Raw genomic sequence first — 7500 nt, forward strand, 5'->3', positions numbered from 1 at the left:
TATATATATATATATATATATATATATATATATATATATATATATATATATATATATATATATATATATATATATATATATATATATATATATATATATATATATATATATATATATTACACATATGTATTACATATATATATATATATATATATATATATATATATATATATATATATATATATATATATTTATATATATATATCTATATATATATATATATATATATATATATATATATATACATATATATATATTTGTGTGTCAGTATGTGTATACATGCAAGCAAGTACTTCACATATAGTCTGCTTGACTACGTATCGTTCCACTGTCAAGGCCGGAAAGAAAGTGAAAAAGCTGTCATTAACGACCTTCACAAATGAGAGAATCCGTGGATTTCTTGTATATAAAGCCCGACTATCGGGAATAGGAAGTACAGTTCTGGGACTTATGAGAGCCGCCGAACACACCATGGTAAGGCAAATACTTTTTTGTACTTTAACTTTCTCTAAGACTGGTTTTCTCTTACATTTCATAGTATTTACATATTATAAAAAAAAATATACGCAGTTATGAAAGAAATTACAGAATAAGTTTCGTAAGATTAATTGTTAAATAAGTAAAGGCTTTTTTTAAATACCCAATGTGTTTTCTGCTGTTGTTAAGAGAGTGAATTTTCAATGAAAGTAAGGAAATTTACGCGAAAAGTAATTTATGTTAAATAACTCCTTAATTCCCTTAAAAGCAAAACTATTTTTTTTTATATTCCAGAAGTTACTCCTCGTCTGCATTGGGGCTGTCCTCTTGGCTGTCTGCCAGGCAGGGGGAGGAGGTGGTGGATTCGGTGGCGGACATGGAGGGTTTGGTGGTGGATCCTTCGGAGGTCACGGGGGAGGATTTGGAGGAGGGTCCTTTGGAAGAAGTTCCTCCGGAGGATACGGCTCTAGAGGTTTCTCCAGCGGTGGTCACGGAGGTTCCTTCGGAGGTCATGGAGGATCCTTTGGAGATGGACCTTTGGAGGAGGGTCCGTTCGGAGGAGGATTTGGAGGTCCTTTGGAGGAGGTTCCTCTGGAGGTTATGGCTCAAGAGGTGGATTTTCTAGTGGCGGGCAATTTGGAGGAGGCTTCTCCGGCGGTCATGGAGGCGGATCCTTTGGAGGGAGGAGCTCATTCTCCAGGGGCGGTGGATATGGAAAATAGAGTTCACTGAAATTATTTTGCAGAAGAGTTTTCATGGATTTCATAATCGAAATTCATATGCCATAAATAAAAATATTTAAGAATATTCAGGTGTTTTCATATATCACCTCTCACTATCTAGTTCAATTAAACATCCGCTCCACGATGTGCCATATCATGGAATAGTTATCTATCTTTGTTTCTTTCATGACAACGTCTTTCAAGATCATGTTATCCATTCTGATAACATCTTTTCATTCCACAAAACTTAGTTGCTGTAAAAGCTACCGGGTCCCACTTTCCTTTTAATAAATACATTCAATATCCCTTGTAGTCTAACCCTAACTCTTTCCTTGAATTCATTTATAAATAGGATATTAGTCATTAACCTGATATAGTTAAAAAAAAGATACCTTCCTTTTCGAGCATGAAATAGAAGTGCTAGGCTCTCTTGCATTTTAAATAATATTTTTATCGATTCGTTCGTAATGTATTCTTCTTTAATTATTTCTCTTAATCTTATTTATTTCAATCACAATGGTCCTTGTGCAACTTTGAAATTTATTTCATTAATATATATATATATATATATATATATATATATATATATATATATATATATATATACTTATATATATATATATGTATGTATGTATGAATGTATATATATACATAATATATATATATATAGATACTTATATATATACATACATACATACATACGTTTACATAGATATGCATATGCGGCTGACCAACCAAAAGAAGTTTGAAGCATCATGAATCCGCTTTTTAAACATATTTGTAATTAGTGAAGTTCCTAATATAAACAGAATACGAGATTAAACAGTCCGAATCTGAGCAATAGTAAAAGTGGTGAAATGATAATTCAATACTGGTAATGGGTACTATGAAATCACTTGGGTATGACTCTTCAGATACATAATGAGAGATTTCTCGCGGTACTGGATTGATGCAAATTTTTTGTGTATATATTAATTTGACATTTTTATTTTAACGGATAATAAAGCTTTTTATCAAAATGGTGCCTATTTTATCCAAAAAGGTCCTAGTTTTCCCAGAAAGTTCTTATTCCTACCAAAAAGTCTTAGTTTCATGATAAAGTTCTTATTTTTTACTTTTACTACTACAGCCCTTTACCTAAAATGTCAACACCTGATACTTTCCAAACTTTTAATCACCCTTTTATACATTCTTAAGAGCCAGTCCCACTAGCATTCTCCAATTTACACCAACCCATTCATCTCCTGCACTATTCAGAACTGACCTTCTGTTATCCTTTACACACAAAAAGTCTTAATAATTTTCGCTTGCCCAACACTCTCAAAACAGTATTCCTCAGTTTTTTTTTTTTTTTTTTTATCATACAATCAGTTTAATCCAGCTCTTGCTAACCATCTTATTTACCATTCTGCCACAAACTGCTTTTATTCCCTCTTCCAACAGGTTCCCTCTTTTGACTCTGTAAACCCACTTTTGTGTTTTACGCTAGTCATTTTCCTTCTTTATATTTCCAGTTGCAATTTATTTTCTTACTTATCTTTCTCGTTAATTCGTTGTCATGGACCCATTTGTTGTATTTACCTCGATAGCCGCATTTCGAATCTTCCCTTTACAGCTAAATTGTGAATCGATTTTCATTTTCATTTCAGCCATTCAATGGTTTTAAAGCTTTCCAACCATTATTCTTACCAATTGATAACTAAGCCATAAATTTCTGTCACTTTTCCAGCATATGAATCACATACCATAATCGAGGTTCTCTGTTTTTCAAATCATGTCAGGTACAGATTTAGACTCACATAGGCAATATATTCCACGTTCCTCTCTATCCTTAGACAACGTATAATTAATATCACAGCTTCATCGTCTTCCATACCCAAGCAAAAATAACCAATTGTAAGTGGTGCTAAAATTCAAAATGACTGTTTGTGCTTATATCAATACTGGCAATGCCCTCGGTTCCGCTGGTAAAAAACTGTTATAAACATCGATGAATTACAGTATCATCCCATGGTTATGGTATTACTTTAGAAAGTGACTGACAGAGAGTAAAATGTAGTGCTTAATAAACTGAACCTTAAGTCGTGTACGAAAGCCTGACCCTAAATGAGATTAATCAGCTTTTGTTTATAGGGGGTTGGTTAGAAAGGTTTAAGAGCTTGATAAGTCTTAATTATATCAATGAATGGCCGCAGAGAAAAAAAAGTATGATAATGTCTAAGGAGCATCAAAGTATGTTTGACAATTTACGACTCTTCATAGACAGATGATTGTGCCACAATATGTTAAAATTAACTCTCAATATATAAATGTTTTAGAAAGGATTTTTTTTCCTGGGAAGTATGTGTATCAGAAAAACCACGAAGGATGTGCAATTAGATATTTGCAACCCCTGAATTATCCTGTACTTTTCAGTTACGCAAACCTTTTTCGTGTAAGCTGGTATCTACTTGTATCACAAATTATCACATTTTACTTTCACTCAAAAACACAATGCATATTTTAGCTCTATTGAAGAAAGGAAGTTTTAACATTTTTTTCCCCATTTCCCAAGTTCTACATCTATTAACAATATTCTCCTAATATTTTACAAAATTCTTTAATTCTCTGATCTTAATCGGTGAATAATTAATTCATTTTTCCATATTCTGATACTTTTACTCTAAAATTCATGTAGTTCTGAACTACCTTCATTCTTTCACCATCCAATTCAACATGTATACATTCATCTTCCTGATTTACGTACGCCTTCATAGCTTTCCCTTCAGTAATGTTAACTCTTCACCTCTACTTCCAAATGTATCCAACATTTTTCCCCATTTTCTGAGTCATCTCTCCGATATGGTCAGTTAACCACGACTGTGTACTACAGTCAAATTATATCATCCCTTTAAATTGTGACGCTTTATCCTAGCTTTTGTCCCTCTATCCATACAAAGTACAGAACAGCAACATAGTAAACAAACTTTTAGTTGGATTCACTTTTACGCCAAAACCTCGTAATACACACACACACACACACACACACACACACACACACACATATATATATATATATATATATATATATATATATATATATATATATATATATATATATTCATTTGTGAGTGTGTTATACATGCAAGTACGTACTTCAGATATATTCTGCTTGACTACATATCGTTCCACTGTCAAGGCCTGAAAAAAGTGAAAAAGCTGTCATTAATGACCTTCACAAATGAGAGAATCCGTGGATTTCTTGTATATAAAGCCTGACTATCGGGAATAGAAGTACAAGTCTGGACTTATGAGAGCCGCCGATCACACCATGGTAAGGCAAATACTTTTTTGTTCTTTAACTTTCTCTAAGACTGGTTTTCTCTTATATTTCATATTATTTACATATTATTAAACCAAAGAAATAATGGAATAAATTACAGAATTAAGTTTCGTAAGATTAATTATTAAATAAGTAAACGCTTTTTTTTTTAAATACCCAATGTGTTTTCTGCTGTTGTTAAGAGAGTGAATTTTCAATGAAAGTAAGGAAATTTGAGCGAAAAGTAGTTTATGTTAAATAACTCCTGAATTCCCTTAAAAGCAAAACTATTTATTTTTAGGGGGAGGATTTGGAGGAGGATCCTTTGGAAGAAGTTCCTCCGGAGGATACGGCTCTAGAGGTTTCTCCAGCGGTGTCAAGGCGGTTCCTTCGGAGGTCATGGGAGGATCCTTTGGAGATGGATCCTTTTGAGGAGTGTCCTTCGGAGAAGGATTTGGAGGAAGGTCTTTTGGAGGAGGTTCATCAGGAGGATACGGCTCTAGAGGTCTCTCCAGTGGTAGTCACGGAAGTTCCTTCGGAGGTCATGGAGGAGGATGGTAGGAGGGTCCCTCGGAGGAGGATTTGGGGGAAGGTCCTTTGGAGGAGGTTCCTCTGGAGGTTATGGCTTCAAGAGGCGTGGGATTTTCTAGGGTGGCGGGCAATTTGGAGGAGGCTTCACCGGCGGTCATGGAGGCGGATCCTTTGGAGGGAGGAGCTCATTCTTCAGGGGCGGTGGATATGGAAAATAGAGAGTTCACTGAAAAACTGATAATAAACAGAAAATAATTTTCAAGATTATTTACATAAGACTTGTCATGGATTTATAAGCAAAATTCATACCGCAATAATAAATATTTAAGAATATTAGGTTTTTTTGATATGATCTCTCAGATCTAGCTCAATTAAATTCCTAAATCAGATTCTTGGTTCTTTCTTAACATCCGCTCACGATGTGCATATCAGCAATAGTTATTATCTTGTTTTTTCATGACATCTTCAAAATTTGTATTCATTCTGATAACATATCTTTCCATTCCACAACACTCAGTTGTTGTAAAAGACTACGGGTTCCACTTTCCTTGTAATAAATACATTCAAAAATCCCTTGCAGTCTAATCCCGAAACTCTCCTTGAATTTCATTAAACATATCCATTAATCATTTACTTGATATAGTTAAAAAAGATACCTTCCTTTCGAGCATGAATCCCCGAAAAGTTGGCTCTTCTTCAATCAAAGGGGTGTGGGGAAAAAAAAAACCTGTCCAGGCATTTACATCCACGTTAGATCTAAGTACAAGTGCCCCAGATGTGTAAAGGATCATGTGGATGTACAAAGAGCTGTTGCGAAGTGAGCATTGATTTTCCTCCACAGAGGGTCGCTTCAGAAACTGGGAAGCAGATTGTTCTAGCCGAACAATCATAATATTAAAACCATTCAAAAAATATATAAAAACTATATAGACAATAAAGATTTTTCAATAGTAGGACAGGTATAAAAAGAAAACGACTTAACAATACTGGAATCATATTATCAAATGACCGTACCACCGTAAACTCCCAAACGTATCCACACAATTGTTTATTGCTTGTGGTCTTGTGAGCCTTTTTCCTGTCTGTAGTTTTTTATGTTTTTTTTTGTCTCTCTCTCTCTCGTTGTAACCCTATACGAGTACAGACTATGTTTTTACTTTCCTTCGGGTAGGTTGTCACCAGCCATTTGCTTGTTCTTTACGTAAATGTTTTATCAATTATATTCTGAATGTTTAAGTTTAATTATAATTATTAGTTATTGATTGTCATCGTTCGCTTGTTTGCAGCCTTAGAAAAATGCAACTATGTGGAGTGTGAAATTTCGGCCTCTATTTTAATAAAATGCATATGGATGTTGCCTTTGTCCTAGACCCGCCTTCGATCGTATATTATATATTATATATATATATATATATATATATATATATATTATACATTATATAATAAGATATATATATATATATATATCTATATATGTATTATATATATATAGATATATAATTATATAGATATATATATTATATATATAGTATGCTATATATACTAATATATATTATATATATATATATATATAAGCTATATTATATATATGTATATATATATATCATATATACATATATATATATATAATATATTCTGTATATAGTTTATATAAGTTATATAATATATATAATATATATATATATATATATATATATATAATATATATATATATATATATATATAGCTATATATATGATATTATACAATAATTATATATATATATATTTTATATATATAATATATATATATATATAGAATGTATATACGTATATATATAAAATACATAACGTATGTACATAGATATACATATGTGGCTGACCATCCAAAGAAGTTGAAGCATCATGAATCCGCATTTTAAACATATTTATAATTAGGGAAGTTCGTAATATATACAGAATACGAGATTAACAGTTCCTGGAATCTGAGCAATAGTAAAAGTCATCACTTCAACAACTGGTAATGGGTACTATGAAATCACTTGAGTATGAATCTTCAGATACATAAAGAGAGATTTCCTGCTGTGCTGAATTGATGCAAATTTTCTTTATATATATAAATATTTAGATTTGAATTGCAACGGACAATAAAGCTTTTTACCAAAATAGTGCCTATTTTATCCAAAATGGTCCTAGTTTTCCCAGAAAGTTCTTTTTCCTACCAAAAAGTCTTAGTTTCCTGACAAAGTTCTTATTTTTTACTTTTACTACTACAGCCCCTTACCTAAAAATTTCAACACCTGATACTTTCCAAACTTTTAATCGCCCTTTTATACATTCTTAAGAGTTACTACCACTAGCATTTTTCCAATTTAACACCAACCCATTCAGCTCCTGCACTATTCAGAACTGACCTTCTGTTATCCTTTGCACACAAAAAGTCTTAAAAAATATCGCTTACCCAACAATCACAAAACACTATTCCTCCAGT

Source organism: Macrobrachium nipponense, chromosome 9 (assembly GCF_015104395.2).
Source record: "Macrobrachium nipponense isolate FS-2020 chromosome 9, ASM1510439v2, whole genome shotgun sequence".
In the NCBI taxonomy this organism is placed as follows: domain Eukaryota; kingdom Metazoa; phylum Arthropoda; class Malacostraca; order Decapoda; family Palaemonidae; genus Macrobrachium; species Macrobrachium nipponense.